This window comes from Hesperophylax consimilis, chromosome 14 (genome assembly GCF_061612785.1).
Source record: "Hesperophylax consimilis isolate HC1 chromosome 14, BYU_Hcon_1.0, whole genome shotgun sequence".
NCBI lineage: Eukaryota > Metazoa > Arthropoda > Insecta > Trichoptera > Limnephilidae > Hesperophylax > Hesperophylax consimilis.
The window spans coordinates 19,543,327-19,571,278 of NC_142849.1; the positions used below are offsets into that span (position 1 = coordinate 19,543,327).

Here is a 27,952-nt window from a genome sequence, read left to right on the forward strand (position 1 = left end):
AAAGTGCACAGAAGTGATGAAATGATTCTTCACGATCGCGATGGTAGAAGTAAAAAAAAACATAAAACTTTTTTCGAAATTCCATTGATTTTTCCCATACAAAAAAATCCATAAAGAATATTCAGTTTTACATACAAACAATTCAACTTTCTTCACCTGAAAACTGCCTAAAAAGTTTTTTTTACTTCTCATTCATGTAGAATCACCTCCCGAAGTTTGTGCACTTTATCCCCGGTTACCCTGTGTATCACATGTTTGTAAAAGCCTGTATGGCCATATAAAATAAGCAAATGTTGAAAAGTTTCACGATTGAATTAAGAACGAAATTTGAAGGGAAGTCTAAAGAAATTAATTAGAAACAGGTTTAAAAAAATAGGAATTATATCATGATTTTTCTTTGATATTGTTGAATTGCTTGCTTTCCAGAAGATCCATTGTTTTGCCTCCCCTTTTCATTTTAATTGTCTGTGCTTGCTTTGATTCACAGATTTAATGCAGACTTGTCAATGGCTCTTAATATCGTTAAGTGGTCTCGTAAATCTCCCAAGTAGATCACAGATAAACCTAGGTCTGTTAGCCCCACAGAAGAATCTCTCCAATTGTCCGAGTCCATAAAATATATATCCATGTCAGGGGCGGATCTAACGGTCAGCATTTCAGCAAATGCTGACTGCCCTCCCCCCTCCCCTGTTGGGCCTCTCTAGGTCCCCCTTGCACTCTGTGAGCACGCGGGGCACGAGCCCAGAGCCCCCAGCCGGAATTCATGCCCTCAGAGGGATTTTTCCAAAATTAGTAGCGTTTTTTTTAACAGAACTATGAAATTGGCAATCTTATAAACAAATACAGAAAACACAAACATACCATGAACATAACATAAACATATCATAACATAAACATAACATACACATAACATGAAAATAACATATCATAAACATATACCTACCATAAACATAACGTAGGTATAACATAAACATAAAAGTGTAATAACAAAATTATCAACTCAATTCACACCCCCGTCACAGATCAAAATCCCCCCCCCCTGAATTAATGAATATAATTGATGAATATGAATATGAATATTATTAAAATTTTACAGGCGATGTTCATTCGAAGGGTAAATTTCTGATCCTCTCTCTAATTTGCCAACATAAAAAATATATGATTATATTGTAAAAAATAGACAATATTTGTTTTTGAAAGGCAATGATCCTGAGGCTAATATTTTAGAAGTACTTTCTGATTCACAAATCCTGCAGTTATAATATCCAGTGATTTTTCAATGATGTAAAATGTATGTACTAATAAATATATTGTGCTACAGAAGGTTTTTTAAGAATGTACAAGCAATTAAATGCCTTTATTTAGAAAAAGTGACGTAAATTTTTTATCGAAATTTTTTTTATTTCTTCTGGAAAAAATATCGTTATTTTTAAATACATCTATTTTCCCTGTATTTATGAAATTATTTATGGAGCAGCGAATTTAATGTCAATATAATAAATATGTACAGCAGAAGTTATGAAGCGCTGAATTAAAGCCTATATTATTTTAACCTCCGGCTATAAAACGGCAAATTTACCGCCCCAATAAAACTAATCTGGTTTTTCTTCAGAAGACATGACTGAAAATGATAGCGCAGTAAAATGTACTTACAGTATTCTATGGCTTAACAGATTTTTACTGTTTTATTTTTTTATTATGGATATCACATAAGGCTGGCCGCATACATACGTTTTTCGTATTCGATTTCCGAATTCGTTTTCTGTATTCGGACATCCGAATGCACGGAATCAGTAGAAAATACATTAACTGCCGCACACGTTCGTTTTAGTTCCGAACGGAACAAATTCATTACGCACGTTCCGAATGCGAGCCGGCGCGTTCGGAGAAACCGAATGGAAAAAACCTAATGACGTCATGTGGAACGCAGCTATTGCATACAGTTTGTTTGTGCCGACGCAAACGTACGGAAATTTCCGTTCGTAATTCAGTGTTGCCAACGGATCTTGACCTAATATCGCCGTTTCTCATACATAAGGTAGCGTAAAGTAGCCGAATTTGCTGTTAGGTGGGACATGTTTAAAATTGATGTTTTTACGTGAAAATAAAAATTTTGTGGGGGGGGGGGGGGGGGTGGCTAGAGAATTTCGGGACATGTTTAAAATTGATGTTTTTGAAGTAGCTTAATTGGCGACCAGTCGCCTTTTACATTTTTTCGGCGCCGATTCTCGCTCTGAGTAGCCTAAATGGCGATATATCGCTCTTGTTGGCAACACTGGTACTGACGTTTATACAATCCGAATGAAGAAAAACGAACGTTTGCGCTAGTCTCACGGAATTCCGAATACGGAAAACGAATTCGGAAATCGAAAACGGAAAACGTATGTATGCGGCCAGCCTAAGAGTCCAGACTGTCCGGAGCTAATGAGACTATGGCATCACCAATTCATGGGGAATGGAAGGATATGTGGGAGAGGAGGTTGGGTAGTACGCGGTTTAAATGTCTTCCACCAAACCTATATAGAGAGTATCTATCGACGTGTTGTGAAAAAATAAGTTTTTTTGACTTCTTTAAGTGATGTAGATTCACTAGTTTCCCGCTTGTGCTTGTGGACATAGACATGTATAGTTTTAACTCTTAAAACGTGGAATCTCTATTAAAACAAAAATATGTGCTAAAATTTTTTTTGTTTAAAAAGCACGGTAAACATAATCAAATTACAAATCCTTTCTTAATTCATATAAATTTATTCAATTTAAAAAAGGGTTGAAAATACAAGAGGTTGTTTTTTATCACCACAGAGTGTTCATTACCAACCCAATAGCTTTAAACTTTCAGTGTAAAAAAATCATCAGAGTTTTCAAAACTTTGTTTTATATTTTTCACGGTAGCAGTCATGTGGAAGTTTTTACATTATTTATTTAAGGACAGGGACAACATTATGTCGTATTATAAAAGTTTTGTGAGCGTCAATGGAGCACCGTATTGGAAGACAATCCTAGTTAAAGTTTTATATAGTAAAATGTTGTCGGAACAAGAAATTATTTCACGGTAAAGAAGCCAAATATATGCTGAACTAAAAAACGCACTGTTGAAATACTACACGAGTCTGTCAAACACGCTAATCTTTTTATTCACATTCTTCTTTCTTTCGTATGGTGGAGGGGTCAGAGGGGGACATCTAGGTCTGCGAGCCAGTCTAGGGCCTCAGGCGTCGCCATGTGGACCTCATCAATCCCGCCGGGGAATGAATAGAGCGGGCATTCGTTGCCCACATGTTCGGTGGTCTGCACCGCACCATATTCACACATCGCCGACTCTTTAAGACCCCATCTAAGCATCATGTGGGCACAGCGGCTATAAGAGCACCTTAACCTATTGATGGCGGATTATTTATTATTAATTATTTATTCACGGTTTCTTTAATTAACACATTGCAATTATTCTTACTATCTTTTTTTTATGTGAGAATCGCACAAGCGTCCCAACTGCTCCCAACCGTCTGGAGCCAGTGAGACTAATGCATTCCTTTTTGATGGTATGTTGTGAAGCTGAAGCTAGCAGGGAGGGGAAAGAGATCGGGAAGAGGAAAGTGGGGAAGAATCTGGCTATTCAGATGTAGTCACCAAATACGGCTAAAGCCATTTCGAGCAACGTTTCGATTTTTAATAATGGTATTTCACCAGGGTTGTACTGAAAATATCTACAACCTTACAACGTGCAGAAAACACGCTACATATTGTTTAAATTGTGAAATAATACAAATAAATTTGCATACGCCGGGATTTGAACCAGCGGCCTTCGGATTCGTACCACGGAGGCCGTCCACCATTTAATCACTCATGCCCTGACTCGTGTATTAGGTTTACATAAAGCATTTACGCTCAAAATGCATTAATGGGATCTGCAAAACACCCTACGAGATGTAGACATTTTCAACCGCACCTTAAAAACACATAAAATCAAACTATCTCCTAATGCAAAAATTATAGATACTTTCTCAGCTTTATTTTTTTTAATGTTCCTATTGTTTATTTCTTCTTTTGGTTTTGTTTACATTGTAGTACCTACCCTACATCTACCAAATAATACCAAATGTATAATTTGTTGATATTTATATATCAAATATTCTTTTCGCCATGTAATTAATTATCTTATCATGTGTGTTTTCTGAATATAATAAAATTATTTATGTTGAAAAATAATAATCTACGGTCCAATCACTTTTTGGGACGTCCCTGATTGCTTCCTCCATCCATGTGCTCGTTATAATATTCTATTTTCTCAGACTATCATCAAACCATTGTTAATAGTTTAACGCACACATGCCTCAGAAATCTCATTATCATTACAATCCGCATAGTTTCATACTTGGTCTATTGGGTCGTCATCGGAACTCTATTCTAAACTCCACTAAAAACTTTGATATTCTCAAATTTTGTAAGTAACAATATCCAACAGACAGATAGGCGGGCTAATTACGCTGAAAACGTCATAAATTGCCTAGACTTTAATGGAAACATAAAGTTTTAAAAAATCCCAGAATGCCTTGATTCAAAAATAGCCAACTAATCACTTATTAGTGCTGAACTTCGACGTCGAAACGCCCCTCCATAATAAATTCAGCGTCGGGCCAATTGAACGCCCATTCCAGGAAGCTAAATCGTTTGTCGTCAAACTCCGAATGCGCGATAAGTATAAAGGAGTGTTCTCATTGTTAAGGCAAGTGTGAGGGACCAGGTGGGATCGGGGGATGAGGCCGGGCGAAGGGTGTGTGGTCGCCTAAAGTGGGTCACACTGCCAATGCTGCTGGGACCCCTACACTTGGCGCAAGTGGTTACAAACTTTACTTTACTTTTTACCTGCGCCACCCATGAAGCGAGAATTTTAACAAAATGTTACTGAGATTCTTACGTTGTGAAGTTACCAAAGGCAATTTTTTTCACTTACGTATATTGAAAAGCCGACGAATGCTAAGCATTTTAAAATTCAATTCACTCTTTTCTATTCACTCCAGACTTAAAGAAAAGTCGAAAGATGTCCCATAAAACTATATTTGTTTAGGTTTATCCAAGACACTAAAAATGGTTGTAAAAATATTCGGGTAGGACTTTGCAATTACACCAAAATAATTAAAGATGATGGTAGTAATTTAAAAAAATGGACGTATGAGATTAATAAGAATGATGGGATGTAATGACATGACAATAGCTCAATCGGTAGAGACGCGAGTTCCGGAAAGAAGAGAGGATCTTGTTTCGAGTCCATTACCTTTTTTTCCGTGCCATCATTTTTTTCATGTTTTTATTGAGAATTGTGGATATTGTCTTATCCAATGGTTACGTTCCAAGAGTTACGGTTTTACTAATAAAAATATTACTTCACAAATGTTAAACGAAATTTTTGTTACACATTGTACAAAGACTATACACTTTTTATTTATAATTATTACTAATAAAAAACGTGTCGCAACACAATTTTCATTTTTATTGCATGTGGGTACCCCATTTGTGGAACGTTTTGGGATGGAAAAGTCCGGTAATAAAAGGAGAATGATTAAAGGAATGAATTAATATGGAAACATAAGAACACACTGCGGTTTAAAGCTAGATTTCACCATTTATCCCATATTATGTTTGGGTTTTATTACTTTTTTTTAAATCGTAAAATTTATAATTCATTTGAATTTATAAAAATCACCTACCTAAATTTGGCTATAGCTTAAGTGGTTAGGGAGAGGAAGTATCTGGCTGTACGAACCATTTCAAGTATCTGAACGGTCCTGAACTCTCTTCCTATTTTGTAACGAAGTAAAAATAATGTATTCATAAAACTGCGATCAAAATTTGAAAAGGCAGTTAGGATTTGCAAAGGTCACATTCAGATGTACTTTTTATTGTAATAGGTGAAAGGTCTCGTACCTACATCAGAATGTGACTTGTAAATTCCTAGCTCCCTTTTCGCTTATGACGGCAGAATATGTTATTGTATCACATAAAAAAACTATTTCAATTAAAGTCTGCAGATTATTAAATTACACATATTTTCTAGGCCCAAAATCAAGTCTGAAGATTATCTATAATATATGAATTCAATATAGAAATGGATAACTCATTACTTTTGTAAGGTAAGGCAAGGAATCAGCTGTACGAACCAATCGATGTATGTGGTTACATTTAAATACCTACAACATACATTTTGTGTCATTAGTATAACTAACATTGGTTTTATATCAAAAACAGAACGCATGATGAATCTGAATAAATATTTGAAAAAAAAGCTCCTCGTTATTGATGCTTTATTATTAGGAAATAGGAAATTAAATAATGAGGCAGCTAAGAAAGCATCGTTGATCACACAAAAAGCGAACATCATTCTTCGTAAGGCTTTGACACAATAATTGCCCATCGCGTCTCTTTCGATCGGTTGAGTTATCTAAAGGCCTCTCGTTAAATGTATGGTCTTATACATCAGATAAAAATAAAAAAACGGTGGAAATATATTTTTCAAATGTCACATTTTAGAGAAAAAAATGTAACAAAGGGTTGCTAAAAACAATTTCGTGATGAAAATTGGCTGAAAACAATAATTTTTAAGTTAAAGTAATATTCTTTTTTTAAATTTAATTATGAGAGGATAATATAATTATTATAATATTAGAAGAGAAAGGTGGAGAAGTACCTGGCACCAAACATAGCCAAAGCTATTTCAAGAAATGTTTCAATTCTGAAAGTTTTTTACTGTCCAAACACAGAGTAAGATACACTAATATTATGTATTGCCAAATGATGAGGGGGGCTTAAAACCAGAATCTATCAAAAATACAGTTCAGGGTAAGTGAAGTTATTTTAGTAACAAGTGACTTTCTGACTTTAGTGACACCTCCCCTGTTTCCCCTCTTTTCCACTCGACCTTTACTTATTTCAAATAGTTTTTTCGCGAACAAGAGACACGTGCCGCGAACTGCAAATAGGTCGGGCTGAAAGTAGAAGGCACGAGTGTTCCCGAGAGTTCACATTTGCGAAGGAAAACTATTTTCAATCATTCTTTTGAAACTGGCTTTCTATTTAGGCTTCATATATATACGTAGAAGTAAATCTTAATTAAAACTAGAACATCTCAGTACGTAAACTCTAGAACAGTGTGTATTGCCAACAAACCTTTCACTGCGGTACCAATTCAAACAAAATTATTTCGTTAAACGGAATTACGTAATACCTACCCACATCTAGCTTTATCTCATTTCAAAAAACATTTCTCTAAACAATCTCGAGCCATGCTGATCCCCTACAAATTTCCAGCTTATACCGTATTTTCCCCTCAATAATCCATCTCTCAAAACAGCTGCTTTTTTTCAATCAGAACACATTTAAAAATTGAACACATTTATACTACACGAAAGAAAATCGAATAAAGAAAACCTAGGTAGATACTTACTCCAATTTCGTTGCGGGATTAATACGGGATTAATTTAGGTATATAATTTGCTATGAAATCAGAAACATAAATAATTAACGTGACGAATTTACGTAACAGGGCGTAATGCACGCGCTTAAAGGTACCCAGTATTAATTTAAGCCTATTCTGACTGTTCATATATTCTTGTAGTTAATCACTAGGCTAGGCAATGCGATCGATGATGTTTGCCGTGACAAAACCAATATAACTAACAGCCACCGTCAATATGAATTATATGGAGGCGCCCAGGGCATGTACCTGACTCATTACCTCTCCCGATCTATAATCCACGAAGGGATAAGCGGTGCTGATGGGGCGGAGACGGAAAGGGAAGGTTTATTTGTCATAATATATTCGGGCCTCTGAGGCATGCTCGGTACTCGTCAAATTACACTTTAGTAATGAATAAGCTCGCGGTATTACGAACAGTATTGGAATGTATGTAAATACGTGCCATGCGAATACAATAAACCTTAATTAAAGTTAAATTCATGCCACCTTTAAGGCAACGCACTATGTCGCGTAATATTTTAAATTGAGCCGCTATCAATAACAATCCTTACGTAGATGGCGATAAGGTTTAAATTCCCGCTTAACACCATCCGCCTGTTTTGATTTATGCAAGAAAAAAACATGGCCAAAAAGTGCCTTTTATTTTATTTTGTGGATGTTCAGGAATATTTTTTTTTCAATCATTTTATAAATAACTTAATTTGCCACATTATACAATAAAATCATAACCAAAAATGGGTTCGTAAGTAGGAGATTTTGAACTTTAAAGCAGTTTTCATAGGCCTTTACATTGTTTTTTTCTGGGTTTATAAAAAAACCTATCTAAAAAAGACTCGATTATTTCAGAGGCCAAAATGTATTCCACTCGCAGTATTTAATTAAAGCATCTGAAACATTTCTAGGAGACCAAATTTTCAAACCAAAAACACATGATTTTGCATTACTACGTATGTAGTATACTTATACTTAAGGCTTTATGAAAAATGGGCACGGCTTACAATCTTTAAATGAATAAAGCGTTGACTTATTTTCTTCAACAAGAACGTCAAGTAATCCAACATTTACGATATTAAAACTCGCCTTAAAATAAATTACTAAAGGTTCTTGAACAATGACACCGATTTTTTTAATTATTTTTTTTAATATATTCAGTAATATTATTACACACCACACCAGAAGCACACACAAGATACTAAGTTCGGTGAAGTGACAGGACCTACAGCCTGGAATAGACTGCCATAAGATTTAAGAATGATCCACTGACTCGACAGAATTTAGAGCCAAGGTTAAAACTCACCTTTTCAGAGGGCCATAACCATAAAGTCAGAAACCTTCCACCTTGAAAGTCCGCGACATTGTAAATAAATTAATGTATAAAAAGTGCAAAAAATTGAGAATTTGTAAAATTTTTAAGGTCATTTCATGAAAATTCCCTTGTCTCAAAGAGCCCTAAATTCTCCAGTCTTTTAAAATAAATATCAACTCAACTTTTGCCATTAATCTTCTAAAACCAATGTTTGTTACCAATCATGTAATGTTCAGAGTATAGTGCCCTCTGCGTACAAAGTCCTATCTTCTCCAAGCTGCAATGTTCTAATTAAATTGCATTTATAGCCTAGGAATTCATAATAAATTGTACAGCGCCCTTGAGATGATTTTTTCACAAAAACTGTTATCATTTTTGTTATTATTATTATCATTTAATTTATAAATGACAATTCATAAACAAGTGTAATTTTTATTATGCGTGGCAGCTGCTGTTTCGCCGTCCGAAGACATTGTCAAACTGTCACACGTAATAATAATTACACAGTAGAACTTGTTTATAAAGAAACCGTTTAAATAAAGTAAATAAAAATATAATTTTATTTGTTTATTGTATTTATATAAAAGAAATATTTTTAATTAAAATATAATTCTACAATGAAAACTTGTTAAAAACTTATCATCATACATAGTAAGTATGACGAAAAGAATTTAAAAAAAAGTTATTCTATTTTTTACCTAGCCAAACTGGTTTCAGACAATCACGTCCATCTTCAACCTTCAGACTCCAACACTTTGCAAGTTATGGTATTTATATATTTTTGTGGCGGGGGTGACTTTGGAACAGGGAGACCACAATAAAATGTAATGTATGTAATGTAGTGTAATGTAGTGTAATGTAGTGTAATGTTATTAAATAAATCAATAATTCAACAAGTCAAAAGACAATAATAAGCGTTTTGCAATGTACGTCTCATATGAGAAATGTCCGAATGAAGATTGGGTGGAAAACATGTTAACTTTACATACGATTTCAGATAAATTCACAATTTTAGAAATATTTCAATATTTCATACTGTTCTTGAAAGCAGATAAAAAACTTATAGATCGACATTTGCAATTAAAAATTATATAAATTTTAACACAAACAAAGATAAAGTTTTTAAAGCCACTTGCCGATGGTTTTTATCGTGTAAACTCACAGACATAGGAATTAATAGACGAGAAGATAAAGGCGAGGGGTAAAATCAACTGTTGAAGAACGAAGGGAGTGAAGATGACTGTGATTCGTCAATAAATCAATCTGACAGTAAATAGGCATCTCGCATTATAATATCACCATTTACTTCTTAAAAGTAAAATCTGCTTTGAATGAATAGACATTTTTACATGGGAGCGCAAATTACTCGCCACGTTATGAACAAATTTGCGAAGTCCAAATTCGGCAAAGTAAGGCAGCTTCTATATTCAGAGTCGTAGTTAGTTTCAGAGTATTTAGTTAAGACACTTTTATAAATGTTCATAATTTACTTCCCAGCAACCAACCAGCTTTGTGTTTCGCGTCCAGACGTTTCTCGATGTGATAGTAACAACTGATTCATATTATACGATGTGAATATGCTTAAAATAAAATAAAATAATGCTTATATATGGAATGTAATACGACAATTGGGTTTATTCTCTTTTTTCGCATCTATTTTTACCAGTTTTCATAGTACAAGTAAACATTTTGCCGTGTTATTTCGTAAAATGAACCGATGATGCCTCGACCATAGTTCGCACAAGAATGATGACGTCACGTTTTCAAATATCACTTGAGGCCGTACGCGAGCCCAGCCGGCTCAATGGAACCGGTATGGGGAGTGGGGATAATACGCTTTTAATCACTTAGGGCAGGTCTACTAATATTCATATGTCTATGTGTAAACTGTAATTACTACTTTCCGTGAAACTAAATAACATATTTATTTAGACAAAGGTATTGGCGATGATCTGGCTTTTAAGCCACACAGACCATCAGGGAATAATTAATTCCCTATGAAAAAGTGGGTTGATTACAAAATTCTCTCTGCAAGAGACGTAACAAATCATCCAGCCACCAAATACATAAAACAGAGGACTCACCGAATATATCACTCGCATTGAGTTTGGCAGCGATTCCTTAGTCTCCAAATTCGGGAGCGGACGGCAATCAGATCAATAACACTTGCATTCACACCATGAACAAATAATCTGTCATGACCAGCTCTCAAGAGAGTAGAATTTAGAATAAAATTGAATTAACACATTGTAATTCTAAAAGTACTGTCACCTTTCTTGTGACAAAAATATTTAAAATCAGAAGATGACAATCAGGACTAGTGGTGCCCTCTCTTGTCAAACAATATAATTCAGATGAATCCAGCTGCTTAAATGCACAGACGACTGAATTTCATTGTCACTTTACCTGCAGAGCAAAATCTATGCGAGAATTCCCAGAGAGGTCTATAATATACCTATTTTTAATTTTAAGTTTAAAATTTTAAGTTAACTAAGTTTTAGTCTACTGCTTCTCAAGGTATTATAAGAAATGTCACTTCACTTTTTTCGTTTCCTTGATTTATTTTAAAATATTTGGAAGCGTTTACAATATTTTTTTGTATGCACACTGAAATTGCGGTATTCTCTCATTCTAATACTGTTAAAATCATATATGTCACCGTAATACAAAAGAGGTAGCATAACTTTATGAGACTGTTTAAGATTAGGATATATGTATCTCTCAAATAGACTCTACGGCTGCTTATTGTCTGAGAAGAATATCTCCCAAAAATTGCCCAAGGGGTTAAAAACGACGCGATTGAACGTGTTTGTGCACACTGATAGTATCGAAAGCTTTTAGAATTAGTTTGGAACACCTCCCAAGTTGATAGATAAACTTAGTGTATAAAGTAGAATCCTTCGTGGTGAAAATAAAAACAAATAAATTTATGGACTTACTACTTTGGACGAACTGAGAAAAGTTATTCAGTTCATTTATATAAATCACTCCTTTCATCTGGCGTTTACTCTGAAACCCTCGCTAAACTAACCGTACCCAGTTATTTCCAATTTACCTGAGCCAGTATCTCTTTGTCAGAACCTTGAATCGGCAAAATAGAGAAATGGTGTCCTGACTCCGATATTCGTAGCGTAATGTTCTACGCGTTTGACTTTTGAGTCAAAATTATGCAAGCTCAAATTCACGCGCAGTGCTAAACATGGTGGTTTAGGTATTGAGGTGTTGATTGTAAAGTTTCATAAATCTTATGTAATATAATAAAGGCTTTTTTATTTTATTTTTATGTTGAGAAATAAATTTTCTATGACGATTTAAAATATGCCATTTTCGATTTGCCGCCAAAATGACATGTTGCCACCCCCCACGCATTGTTGTGGCTCAGTCTGTCTACGCAGAAAGTGAAACAAAAGCGCGTGTTGTTTTACGTCTAATAAATGGCACTGTTTATCAAAAAGGCATGTTTGTCCAACATGTGTCACAGGTGACAACTTTATAACACACTCGTATTCGAATGCAAAGTTGCGTCAAAATTTCAAAGCAATCGATGAAGAAATTTCGGAGATTTAAGATTACGAACAAACAAACATTAAGATTTTTATTTATATAGATTCGGCGGCGTTAACGTCACGCCGGGCAACGTTGGTAGCGGCCGCCTAACCAGCAAGTGGCGTTTTGTATTTCATAATGGCGTTGTAGCCAGTTGGAACCGTTTCAGAGTGTGTTTTTGAAATCAATAATTATGAATAAAAATATTACAATTTGTATTTTCATTACGATAATCATAATCCAAAAATAAAGATAAATCTTCCACACATTTTTGACGGTACTCCTAACCACTCGAGCTATCGGTTGTATACCATATTATTTAATTAATATAATTTCTCAAAATATTAATATTCAAATACATGACCTGCTTACCTCGGTAAAGCCAATGAATCCACCTAGATTATTCCATATTTTTAGGTTCTATAAATTTGGCACATTATGTATGACAAGCGATCGGTCAAAACGTTTTTGCAAACTTGCCATAATATGCCAAAAATCAATTTGTGAAAACATTTTTTTTTATTTTGGTACAATTTTTTTTATATCTCATAGTTATCGAGTAATGTTAGCCTCACTGGGTGGCTTACCTGCGCTGAGGCCTTCATTTTATAATATTAAAAAATAATATATATTATACATTTAAAGAGAAATATATATATAATCTTGTGTGTTTGTGAATGATGTGTGTTTTATATTGGTTTTGTGTGTTACGTATAGGTTTTATTATTTTATCTTATGAAATTTTGGTAATATTGTCTTTTTTGTTCTTTAATCCATTTTGTAATTTTGTGTCTGAATTTATTTTTATTTTCCTCAATTTTATTTTCAACTGTTGAACGATTTTATAGCATGGTATTAATAGTGTCTTTGTCCAAAGCTTGTATTTACCGTCGGAGTTTTCATGTTTTCTTTGTACGCTTGTCTGACTGGTCTGTGAGTGATATTTTGTGTACGGTGAAATTTGTTTTTTAGGTCAAAAATGTAGTTTTAGCATATAATTGGAATATATCTAGTACGTCACAGCTGTTGAATATTTGGTCTGTATCAGTCAGTCTATGTTTTTTTATTATTACCTGTAAGATCGTTTTCTCTGCGATTTCTATGTAATCGATAGCTTAATTACTTGCCGGATATCGTTAGTGAAAGGAGTAGTAATACAATTAATTTAATTTTTGCTGTGATTTAGTAGGACACTATCGCTAAGAGGAACTCCAGTGGGACTTGCAGAAATAACATTCAATAAAAGGCGAATCATTTTTCGATAATTTAAGCAGCAAATCGACGCGACGAAGCAATTTCAGCTTTCTCAAAGATGACTACACGGCCACTCCCAGTATTTTCACAGTGATTAAAGACATAACGTTAGTAGGAATGTTCGTTTTGAGTTAGGAATGCGATCATTTCGCTCACATTCCAAGCGTAATTTTGAGGGCCTTTCCTGACCTGACCGCACCCGCCTTCGGTTATCAGCCGGCAAAAGCAGACGGTTGAGATTCGCCGCGGGACCATCGCGACACCACAGATCGCTGCCCCCGATACATATATTCATGAGGACAATGCTGGGGACTTGTAGAATGTTCCGGAACGTTATACTGTGATATGGATCGTGACGTCAGCAAGCTGGAAAGGCTTGTTGAATTGTTATTATATGAATTCTTGCTTCTATTAAAATGACTAAAAAACAATGTGGAGGAGTGGTACGGCGAAGCTTTGAACCTAGAGATCGGTAGATATTCTCAGTATCGCCCTGGCATTTTTCAAAATCAGCTAAGAAAACCCATACTTACCACCGATTAACTTTCATTTTGCCTTCCTCTTCCATTAGCTCCTTACTTCCTACGGCCTAACAACACAAGAGTCCCAACGGCACCGGGCAGTTGGGACTCTTGTGTGATATCACACACATTAAAAAAACACAAAAGCAGTTAGCCCTCCCTAAGACGTTGCCAGAACCAAAACACAATTTAATTTTTTATTGTACGTTTATTGAACAAGCTTTTGTCTGGTTTTACAAATGCCGAAAAAATAAATATTGATATCCGAATAAAACTTGTATTTTTATACATTTTGTGTAAAATATTATTATCAAAAATACTACTTTCTGTTGATTATTGCTCGGATTTATTAGAATTTAAATGTCATTTTCAAAATTGGAATTGATTGAGAGAAGAATTCAGATAAGCGATAAAGTACCTACCTGAAATAAAATATTTTAACAGAAAATAATTTTAATTAAGTGATTCGTCAAGAATTCAAACTTCCCGTGATGTTTCACAGGTCTGCGCTAGTAATATTCTAATGCCAGAATTAAATTAAATTTATCGCTCTGTTTCCAATTCACGTCACTTATAGAGATAAAGTCAAAGATTGTTTCTGTGTTTGGATATAATGAAATATTGGAAATATGTCTCCGTTCTCAGCAAACAAGTAGGCTGGCCTAGGGGTGGGAGTTGGAAGTTGGGGTTGGGACAGTTGTGGGAGGGGGATGGGGGTATTTTGATTTTCAAGTACAAAATACACATTGCCTGACAGTCTCTGCAGTGCAGTTCCAGCCTCCCATCTCCCATCTTTGCCTGTACAATACACGTGTACCTACTACTGTACACGTGTAAATCTCACACTTGCTCGTTACGTTATGTACTAGAATAATGTTGTTTAAAAATTTGAATAACAGAACTAGTTCATAATTTTCAGCGGTAAGGGAAGCCTGTAACTTTAAAACTATGCAAAAAAAATGGATGTCTTTCAGAACATAGTGTATAACATAGAAGATGGTTTGAAAGGGAGATATATAAATAATAATGCTAGAGGACGTGTGTAATATATAAAAAATATATATATTTAAGCATGACTTATTTAAAATATAGCAAAAATCTCTCGACAAATATCTTGAGTGGCATTTAAAGAATGTTAATGTTTTTTCGTAAATATTTTGGTTACGCTCGCTAAATATGCTCGTTACGGTAAATTTATTTACAACCTAATATAGGAAAAGCCAATAACATATACACATAAAACAAGCAGAAGAAAATCTTGCGCCGAGAAACATGTATCGCTGCGCTACAGGGGTCCAAAATTTATGATAGTAACAGTATAAAGATTGCATAAAGAACCTTCCCAGTAGACGTACTGTACCGTGTAGTACTTGTAGCAGGGGCGAGTTAACCCAAGCGCTACGTTTCCGAGTAAATAATAGTTCAGTTCAACTCCCCTGGCCACTCCCCCGCTGGCGCTGGGGCGACCGCGTGATTTACACCCCTGCTGATTTAGAATTCAATATTTCATAATGCCCTGAACGTATTCTGAATATTTAAATACAACCCGCAACTACGAACTTATACTAAAGGCTCTCGAGAATAATTATAACGGCTTTTCTTTTGCTCTGATTTTGCTTGATTTATTACAGGTTTTTTCTTGGTAATTTAAATTCCGCTCAGGGAATGATTGTTTTTTTAAGAAATATTTATTAGTGATGCTTTTAGGTTGAGAGGGGTGAATCAGGGTTTTAAATAAGTTGCAAGTGAAACTCAAAAGGTAGAATTCTGTTAGCTGCCTGCACACGGAGAAAAATGATTTTGTTAAAAAAGTGATGGCAATATATTTCCTGATGAAAATATGAGTCCATGCAGAATACATCATGCGGGTGTGCCTTTTTCGCCATCCCCGTAAGACATTCGCGTTTTACTGATACTTTAATAGAAATCTGTCAATTCATCGTTATTGGCCTGCAGTTCCGTTATTTACAGGAAAATGAATAATTTTGACCAGCTTTTTAATGAATTAGCAGTATTTTTGAACAGTATTTTTTTTTCCGTGCATTAGAAAGACTAAGAAAAACAACTTCTTCTTATGAAGTTAATGCTTATATGTCCATCTACCGAAAAGTTACTTCCCTGGGATCTACCAAATGGAATAGTGGTTTTTATGATGTAATAATTTAACTTCATGAAGAAAATATGGCTTTTATGAGATTTGTAGAAAGATGCTCTTACTAATGTTACTATTTTTGCGGGATTCATAAATATTACACGACTTTTAAGCAATTCTTTAAACCACATTTTTACTATGGTGTGAACATATTCACGAATCCTTGATATGCGGTGTGAGCACCTACGAGTAATTAAGTAATCCCATAAATGTGGTTGAATTTCTCTCTAGCCCGTGATCGTAGGTTCACTGAGCAACTATTACGAATTCTGTAAAAAGGGACATGGTCACCCTGTAGGAACTGCTCGCTTAAATAATTTTTAGTTTCTGGCAAGGTCTACATTTGGCAACACCGAAACGACTACACAACGTATCACTTCGGGGTCACCAATTTTAGCAGTGGCCTTATTTATGCCTGCGCCTTACCTCAAAGCAGGTGCTAAAAGTGTCGCGGATTGTGAAGATCAATGAAGAATGGACGATCGTTCATTATTTGACTATTATTTTAAACACAAGATATACGTGAAAAAATTATCAGATGGCGAACACGGGAAAGAATTGTGCATCTTTAGCAGACTGGCGGACGGGCACTTAGATCGGAATGAAGTTCCAAAATCTACCGCAATAGTTTATGGGGTCGTTTCGGTGTTTCCAAATGGTAAACCTTGCCAGAAACTAAAAATTATTTACGTGAGCAGTTCCTACAAACCTTTTAATGAATCCGTAACACGTGGTGTGAGCATCTATTAACAAATCCTGACCATTTTTAATTCGTTAATATATGCTCAGACAACCTGCGATCACAGGTTAGAGAAAAATTCGACCATATTTGCGGGATTAGTTAATACTCGTCGCTGCTCACACCATGTATGAGGAATTTGAGAACAAATATTATGCTGACACAGCCATCGCTATGTGCTTTAAAGAATTCCTTAAACATATTTGTTTTCATCTCTTTTATGTTATGTCGGCAATATATTTTGAAGAGGGAAAGAAATGTACGTAAATTCCTGTACAAAAAGAGAAAAACGCAATCTCGACCCACAAACTGAACACGAGAAACACGGGAATGGCAATAAAGTAAAACGAGCCACTTCACGTTGCTGGGAATCGCGGCTTATTGATTACTAGCACATAGTGGAAATAGTACCTACTGGGTGTCTGTAGTGTGGATTCTCAATTCACATAGAACGTGGCTGTGAATTCACATAGAAGTCATAGACCGTAGCTCAGCTCTATACGACAGTGGCGTGACGACCGCCCGGTCTGGAGGACTCTATTACCATAAATCTAAGAAGTAAGACGCATTCTTTCAGTCTAATAATTTCACAAGTAAGTATATATTTTATTGCTACGACCAACTTACCAAAATTTTTGGACCTATCAAACTCCGATTCGCCGAATTTTCTCACCATTATAAAAAAAGACATTATGATATTTAAATACGATAATAATAATTATAATTTCAAATTCCTGTAATATTAAAAAATCGGTTAGTGAAAAAATAAGAAAATACACAGATTTAGGAAATGAGATAAAAAGAATTTGGCATTCTCAGACTATAAAAATATTACCATTTGTTATTTCGGCTACTGGCATTATACCTAGCTCTCTCATTAAAAATTTAGGCGTATTAGATCTATCAAAAAAATTATGTATAAAAATGCAAAAGTCGGTCATTTTGAATAAATGTAGGATTACGAAAGATTTTTAAAATATCTATGTTGAGGGATCAGTAGGATTTATATTCCCTGTTAGGAGTTCTTCCGAGCCGAACCCTCTGAAATGAAAACATCTGGAGTCAGTGAATTATTTTCCCATTTCATCTCTGGTGAGTTGACGTGTTGTTCTTGTATTGTTTTGTATTTATTTTGCTTATTAATGCACTTAAATGCATAATATTGATTGACTAGATGATCATTTGTGGAAAAGTGTGTGGAAGGGTTTAGTTTTTCCTATGGGGTAGATTTAACCCGGACATGAAGTCGAAATATTAACCATCTGAGCTATCGAAAATAAGAAAAGTTGGCATATTGTTCGTTATATATATTGTAATTGTGTTCGCCAAACACCTGGAAGTTCTGGGTATGTTTATACGAAATTTTAATCAAGATGCCTACAAAAAAGTTTTCAAATACGTACATATTTACAAAATTTTGTGAGACTTTTGAAAATCACCCATCGAAATATGAGGATAATTATAATATGATGCCATACATATCGAATCCAAATAACACGTAATTTAACGAATTATTATAAGCAATAATATAATTAGTCGCCTGAAATATCCGTACAAATTGAAAATATCTGCCAATAAAAATAAATGCCGCCGACGGGAATTGAACCCGCACCTTCTGATGTCCGGTCAGGTGCTCTGGACCACTTAGCTACATCGGTATATTTCCAACACGCCAAATAATTAAATATATGCTCTCTTCAAACAACAATTACTGCTTACTATATTTTTTTCCACCTGTAAACAATCAACTTTATTTTTGTAGGAAAGGCTTTGTTAGTGCTAAATTTCACACTAGATGGCGTCGAGACATTTTGACTTGTCAAATATTATTATTATTAGATATTTCATTATTATTGGATATTTCAGGCGACTAATTATTGCATATAATAATTTGTTATCCTTTGTGCTATGCATAAAAAAACGTTGTCTTATAAACATTAGTTTATCATCATAAAAAAATAATAACATGTAATTTGTTAAAATTACACGTTGTTGGTGAAAATACTATGTTAATAAATAATGATATATGTTTGATAGACTAATCGCCATCTGTCGGCTATCGTGGAGTTTCCACGATGAATAAAATATATGACTGATAGCTGTTGTTAGAATCAACTCTCAAGTGTTATTAGTATAATTGGTGTTATTACCCTAATATGTGCCTGATCGGTGATTGAAAAGCAGTAGAACCTACAGAACTACCAACAGGTAAAGCACTTCTTTGATGGCCGAAGCGATTCATTGAATACTTAATGCATTATTAATAATCATGTAGCGCATTACGTTTCCAATGGCCGTTTTGCAATCATAAATGTTGGCATTGTTGATTTATGCAAATTTGTTTACGTTGTAGAGCTTTTACTTATATTATGTTGAATATATCTTCTGCACAATTTTAACAGACTTAGGGGGAATTTCACCAACGTTTTGATAGCTTATCTATAGGATAACGTATATTAAAACACAAACAAATAAGTCCTCTCAATTAATAGGAAACTCGACTAACCTATCCGATATAAAGCCACTATTCATATGTTCGAATACCGATTAGGAAACTCGGACTTCATCAATAAATAAGCCGTTAATTGAAAATATCCGTTATTTTATAGATAAGCTATCAAGAGGATGTTGAAGTCCCCCTTTATAAAGATAACGCTGTATTAATAAACTTATTTGGTACAATTACGAGAGTATATAAAAATAATGATTTTACAATAATTAAATACAAATATTTTTTCGGCTCTGCCAGCTAAATTTTAAAGCTGTATTAATTTTTTTTTAAGTTTTGCACTGCTGATTTCACACGATGATATCTGCCGAAATCCTCCTTTTTAAAGTGAGTAACACACAAGAGTCCCAACTGCTCACAACCGTCTGGAGCCAGTTAGACTGTGGCGTCAAAATTCAAACTTAAAAAAAATATTTATTGCACAAAAAGAGTAAAAAGGGTATAAGTTATAGGTTACATCCTATTTCTTCCAGCTAGCCCAACAAATACACATTATATCACATAAACCAACAATTACCTACATGTTAACAAATAAATAACAGTAAATAAAAAACAAACAAAAAACAGAGATATTTGATTCATGTAAGGTATTCATTCAAGGTGTAGTGACATTTGTTTAAAATAAATGTTTTTAGTGTTGATTTAAATTTAAGTGTGTCGGTTATTTGTTTGATGCTACCAATATTAGAGTATGTTATGTCTTACCCGGTTATTCAGATCTGGTCACCAAAACACAGTTTAAGCCATTACAAACAACGTTTCGATTCTGATTGGTGGTCTTTCACCAGAGAATCAATCAATATTATTTTTAAATAAATCTATTTGAATTTTGATATTGTTTTCTTGATTGAATGAATGAACGAATGAATGAAGTGGAATCTTGGAAGTGGAAATTAACGCACTTCCCGACATCAGATCGAGCTGAAACTCAGCAGATAAAGTTGTTGTCGACGACAAGGCATTCTATCTGCTTTTGGTGGAACTCATGCACACACACACGCATTTATATGAAATTGGTTACATCATATTTAATAAATAAAAACTTAACAACAGTTAATACACGAAATAAATGTCAGTAATATCCAATTAGAATTTGGCTTATGTGTTAGCATTGTCAACTAGAGTCTCTAGGGAGGAAGGTTCAATCCTCAGCCAAACGAAAAAAATATATATATTACGCACACTAATAAAAATATTATACTTAAATTTTTTTTTTTTGTATTATAGTAAAAATACTTTGTTTTTACGGATTGATTTTTTGAATATTAGTATTATGTGTTTGTGAAATAACCGTAGGCACAGTCCTTTCATTCTTTATTTTATTGTGTTATATCTTCTGGTTTTAACGCTTCAATGCGACAAACCAATTAGTGAAGTTTTATGTAAATGCATTTCAAAGCAATTAACTGATGAAAACTGCAAAGCTCATACTTCACTTGTTCCTACCAATATCTACAGGCAAAATATATAATGAAATTATTGAAGTTGTTAGACGATTGACATTGTTTTACTTAGGACGGGTTGTTTCGGAGAATTTGAACAATTCATCAAATTTCAACGTTCATTTTCGGGTTCTGTGAAAGACTTATTCAAGTTCTGTTTTTATATCATTGTAGGCTAGTTGCTCGACAAAACTGAAATAAAAACAGAACTTGAAAAAATCTTTCACAGAACTTGAAAATGAACGTTGAAATTTGATGAATTGTTCAAATTCTCCGAAACAACCCGTCCTAAGTGTTAGACTGAGACTTCAAATAGAGAAGCGCGATCTCACTATAATATAACGTTTTTCTATAACAAACCATCATCAAAGTGAGACATTAGTCTGCCATAATTGTAGTCTCTTAAATCAGATTAAATTAGATTGGAAAATAAAAGATTGTTTTATTATATTAAAGTACTGTTCTAGAACCTATTAACCCAATTCTAATACTAAATACTAACTGAAATTGGCGCAGCCGGTAGGATAAAAATAAAAAGTTGTAAAAAGTACTTTTCAGCCTTTCATTCGGTCTGTTTAACATTAGCATCGTATGAATTTATTATTCACGAAAAATCGATTCGTTTATGACATATTACTGTCTTTAACATATTGCTTTCATGTTCAATGTTTTTTTGTTTTAATATAATGACATGCAATATTCCACAACTGCAATTTATAGGTAATGCCCATGATATTACTGGCACGGTAGCCAACATTACACACACGGAATCAATCAATCGAATGGCAGAATGTCCCGCCACGTATTGCACCAAAAGGCCGCTACAATAACAATGTAATCATTATTTATTTTATTTTTTGAACCATCAATTGTCACGATTTTCATTCACTGTTATAATTATGCAATTTAGAAATCGTAGACATATCGGTGAGAATTTACCCAATTACTGCTGTAACGCAACTTGAGGTGGAAATATGCATTCTAGGTATAACCTAAATAGACAAACCATGAAAACAACGGTTGGATATGGAAGAAAAATAAAATAATGTTTTTCTGGACTGATGTTTATTAAAATTGTATCTGCTGTATCGCAAAGTGTTTTTTTCCTCTTGTTCTATACGGACAACTTTATTATTTATGGCGTATATTGCATTCAATATCTCTGCATACCTTCTGAAATAGATATTATTATGTTTGTTAAATCAATAATGATATGTGTATGTCGATATCATATTATATTAACTTTCTATATTTCATAAGTCAGAAGACAAGTGGAATATAATTCACCTATTTGGTCCCCTTTATATAAAGTTCACTCTAACAATATAGAAAGAGTTTAACACAGATTTATTATGCTTATATATTCATATGTATCTACAATACTTATGTTATATCAAGCTTTAAAAAAATTGTGTATTATTTTCAATAGCTCACTAGGTATTTTCTGTTCTCAAAAACTATGTAAAAGCCCGACTGTAAAACCAAATAAATAAAATAGTAAAAAAATATATTACCAATGAAGAATTCGACTGTACAGATTTAACTATCAGCTATAGATTCATTATCGAAGGTACAAAAAATAATTATGAAAGTTATTCTTAAAGTTCCCTTAAAAACAAGTACTGCAGATATATTCTACAAATTCCATGTATTAGATATTCGACAAATTTACACAAAAACTATCTTAACTCATCTGTTTAAAAATAAAACACATAAATTTTATGAAAATACCCAAAATATTGTTAACACGAGGCACAAAACCAAATAACTCATACAAACACAACATTTGCACAATAATTGAACCATTAATAAGTTTTCATTGAAGTTATTAGTGAACTAGCTGGACATGTACCCGGCATTACTTGACTGACAAATACATTGCTGTAGGCCTTTTTAAGATATGCAATCATATATCGTAATCAAAATCATATATCACAATCATGTATCATATATGCAATCCCGTAGTACCTACATTCTTTGGACGTATCTAATGAGGTTTAGCCAGAGTTAGCAATGTAGAGCCCGAAAATACATATTTTACGACTTGATTATAAAACATCGACTTATCTCTACTTTCTATAAATATAATATGCATGTATCATATATTTAAACCTTCCGGAAGAAATTTTCTAATTGATAGTAAAAACACTATCAAAATCCGTTGAGTAGTTTAGAAGAACCAAGCGCACAAACAGAGAGACGCGGATAGCGTCTTTATTTTATACTATTTAGAGATATAAAAGAGTTACAATAGTCTACGCATATGCTTTTTTTGTATTGTGTGAATGTTATTTATTGATTTTAGCTTTGAAATTTTGAGGTGCTGAGTTAAATAATTCGAATCCACTGTATGAGATGTTAATAAAAGCATGAAGAACGGGGAATGAATGTGTTTTGTGTTGAGTTAATGTTGCATTGCGGATTTTTTGTCTGGTTCGTTTGATGGGCACTCTTTCGTTCAAATACTCGTAATTCATGTATGAGTGAGAAACACGCTGTATCACTGATGTTGCCTATAGCGCAACATCAGTGATAGAGAAGATGTAAGCTAGCCTACTACTAAATCAATACCAGAGTTCAATCCATTCTGCCATTAGAAGCAGCCAGCAATCGTGTCATCCAAAAATAACCCATTTTAATATCAGAGCATGCTACAACAGAAGGCCTAGTTTGATTTATGTAGGAACTTTTAAAATTGAATGGGAGGAAATCAGTATCCGTTTTGAAATTCAAAGTCATGCCGCCTGATTGCCAGGAAAACCTTTATGAATATTTGTTATAATATATCGTTTTATGAATCTATAACACTGAAGGTATAGATCAATTGCCCGCTTTTTATGAAAATTGGTTATGTATGTGTAAACGGGTAGGTCTGATTTCTCGACAAATCTGTTCCAATTTTGAAAATTGAAATTATAATAATTTTCTGTTAAAAATATAATATTATAGGTAGGTACTTCATGGCTTGTCTAAATTCTCCACACGAATCCTTACAATTTTGAAAATGGAACTTAAATTTGAAGCAAATCCGAGATCTAAACTTCATTGAACCGAAGTTAACAGATAGATAGACGGAGTCACAACTGATATTAGTATTTTTGAATTAATAATCAATAATTTTAAGTCACCTTAATAAAGCTGGGATGTAGATACAGACTTTCAACATTTTAACTTTTTGTATTTAGGACGGACGACGTTTTTCTATACATTTACAATATAACAGGAATTTTTTTATCTGAAGAAAGAAACACTCTCTAAAGGTGAGTTCTGCATTCATGAAAATTGTAAATCTTTTTCTCTCTATTACTTTTAAGTCAGTATAAGTAATATTCAACCCTCGAGTCACAATAATCATGAGCTATGTAGCTTTTAGTTATCCATCTAAATGTCAAAATGTAATATAACACGCGCAATGTTTATGCCATATATTTAGCAAGAAATGTCATTCCCATCATGAGCTACGGAGCTTTATAATATCAATAGAAAAAGCGAAAGTTATATTTTTCAGCCCAAATTACGACCGAAGTTATAAAGGCAGTATTATTTTAATAAATACATACATTTATCAATGGAATGAGAATGAGTCATTGCTTATTATATTTTAATAATTATTTAATTTTTGGGACTAATTTTTTAAGGTTATATACATCAATGACAACCAAAACCTGAAAATAAATGCATAAAATTTAGCTAGTGTAATATATTATATCATGTATCTATACTATCACGTGATTGCCCTTATTTAGAACAGGTAACTAAAATTAAATACTTAGGTATTATTTTTGACAGCAATTTAAAGTGGAAACAACATATAACCACTACAGCAAACAAACTTAGAAAATTCATTTACTTTTTTAGACAAACTCGCAACTTTCTCAACCTAAACCAGCTCAAAACAATCTACTATGCACTTTGTCAATCTTTAATAGAATATGGTATCATAGCATGGGGAGGAGCAAACGCTGCCGCCATTGATCCAATATCTAAAGCTCAGAAACTTATAATAAAGATTATCCTCAAACTACCAATCACAAGCAGTTCGGATGAAATCTTTAGGAAAATCTGTGTTATGGACATTAGGCAACTTTATGCCAAAAACATACTAACATACCTCTTCAAATACAAAACTACTTTTGACAATATCCAATCTGCTCGTGATACTGGAACCAAAGGACATAATTTCTTACAAATCCCTTTCGCTAAAACAACTTTTGGCCAGAGAAATTTTAGATATTTTGCAACAAGGCTATATAATGCTCTCCCACTAGCCATTAGACTGAACAATTTTTTTTTGAAATATAAAACAGACATCAAGTCTTGGATCATCAGCCAAGACAGATCCATGATCAAAAATTTTATAAAAATCCCTACATAAGTATGTACTCCAACTAGATGCTGATTAACAAATTTATCATTTATTATTATTATTTATTATTTTGTATCTTTTTCACAATGTCATTTAATGTAATGAAATATTTTATGTATCAAAAAATATGTAAAAATTAATTCATGTATCAAATACGTCTGTCTCGACACAGGTTTATCCTAGTGAGACAGACTTCGAAAAAAAAACCCGTAAAAAAAACTTTATATTGATAATAAATAAAAAAAAAAAAAAAATCATATATTTCAATCAATACTAATCTAACCTAGTCTACCTATAAGTTTTGCATGTACCTACTGTACATATCTCTAACTTTTTATATCCATCTAGAGTTTCTGTTAATTGTATATTTTCTGATTTCACTATTTATATTGACTATATATGGTATATTTTATACCGTTGATATTAAAATAAATGTAATATTCAATCATAGAAGAAGAAGAAAATATTGATAAATCTAAACGAAACATGAAACAGAATAAGATACAAATTTGTAAAAATGAGATCGATAAAAATGACGGAAAATAATCATACCTCGAAAGCTCAGTGGTTATAGTGTTGTCCCGGTAAGACAGATGTCTTGGGTTCGATCCCCAGTTAAAACCGTTACGTTTTTTAATGTTTCACTTGTTATGTTTCTCGTTTCGTTTTCTTATCCTTCTCTCTCCTGATAGATAAAAAAGAGATAACCGTTGGCTTATATTTCACGGAAATAAAACTGTAATCAAAATATCTTAACCTATTTTTTAGGAATTCATTTTGAGTAATAAAATCGTTAAACACTACCTAGGTCTTACCGCATTCTACCGAAATATATCGTACAAACATAAATTATTCCAAATGCACAGCCATTTTGGACACGAAGAGCCTGAATTTCACCGGATAACCGATATTGCTCAATACATGATGTACTAAAAGTAACGAGATACAGTTCTCTTGATGTATCCAGGCTGATGCGCAAAATGTCAACCTGAGTTACAAAAAAACATCACATGTACAGTGTACAGACTACAAGTTTCATGTTCGTCAGGTGACATTTACAGTCGGTAGACAAGTGGGACATAAAAATCGGAACGACTTTGTGACCATTTAAAATCACACCACTACAATAACTATTAACATCAATGTAAGTAAAATAACTTGCAGCATAATTTTTCTTTATTATAACTTTGTTATATACTTGCTTCTGATGAGCTGAACATTGTTCATGAAACATGTAGAGGTTGTATATATTAAAGTGATGTAAACAAAGTTATTTGTGTTTTAATATAAAAAAATAATGACACAAAGTGAAAAGCTTTCAGAAGAAATTTTCTACGAAAAATTAAATTGTTATTATTTTTACATTTGAGTTTAAAAATTATAACATACAGAGGTACTATTACATTTTACCTTGCTAACTTTAATCTATTTTGAATTTTTATTAATTGGTGTAGTTTTTTGCGTTAATCGTTTTGTCGTTTTTAAATAGATCTATTTGAATTATAATTATTTTCTTCGGTAATGAACGAATGCTAATCATGGATGCGGAAATTAACTCCTTTACCAACATCCGATGGAGCTGAACTCGGCAGATAGGCTCGTTGTCGATGACAATGCATTCTACCAACTTAAAAGGTGGTAATCACGTGTACATACGCTGAAATATACGTTTTTCTATGTAATTGGATGACATTACAGCAGTTAATATACGAAATAAATGTCGGTTCCACCCGATTGGCATTTGGCGAGATTGTTCGAACTGTCGACTCCCGAATTCTCTACCCAAAAAAGAGATCTTCTTCCCAATTTTCTTTTGTACGTTCTCACCATGCTTGTTAAAGGTTAGTTTTTAATTTAATATTACCCTAATTATTTCATATTATTAACATTTCGTTCCACAAATAAATTTGCAATTCAAACTATTTTATATAAAAAAAAAATTTGAAAAATATTCTTTTTTTTTTTTTTTTTTTTACAAATGTGAACACAAGAGTCCCAACTACCCGGAATAAGTAGGAAAATTGAAAATATACTAAATATTCATGTTGTATTATTTCATATTTATTATATATGTAAATAACACATTTATATATTAAACATTGTCTCGATCACAAATCACAACCCATTTTAATTCTTCTTTTCGGTGTTATTTTTTTCCAAATCGCACGCTTTGAATGTTCTAATGTTATCGGGATTCATTTTTGAGTTATTACGCCGTATTGCGCTTCCTCTCTCTTAATCCAATATTTCGGACGACGTTAGGGCGTCCGTCATCAGGGTAGAAGTTTTTAATATTGTTGAAATAATGAATATTATTTTTTTCCAAATAATTGTTTTTAGAGATAAAATAAAAAAAGTTACATTCCCGTGAAATGTTTACAATATTTTTTTTTGTTCTCCGCCCAATTATTCAATCAAATAATTAGAACCTTTCCACAAATTGACTAATTTGCATAATTTCATAAATCAATGTTAAAATATTTTTAATGTACTGTTGCCAACGAAAAACGTTATAAACTTGTGCGTCAATCCACTAGTGTACATAAAATTTGAATGAATAAAATTAGAAAAATTGCGGAAAAACCGTTTTCTTAAGTGGATATAAAATTGAATGACGTACGTAGGAGATAATAATATTTTAATATT

At 33.3% G+C, this 27,952-nt stretch overlaps 1 protein-coding gene across 1 annotated transcript in view; it reads right to left on the reverse strand.

The window, feature by feature from the left end:
* Positions 1–27,952, reverse strand: part of LOC149418020 (progestin and adipoQ receptor family member 4) — a 213,130-nt gene that overhangs the window by 73,960 nt on the left and 111,218 nt on the right. The gene's annotated exons all lie outside the window — the stretch shown is intronic.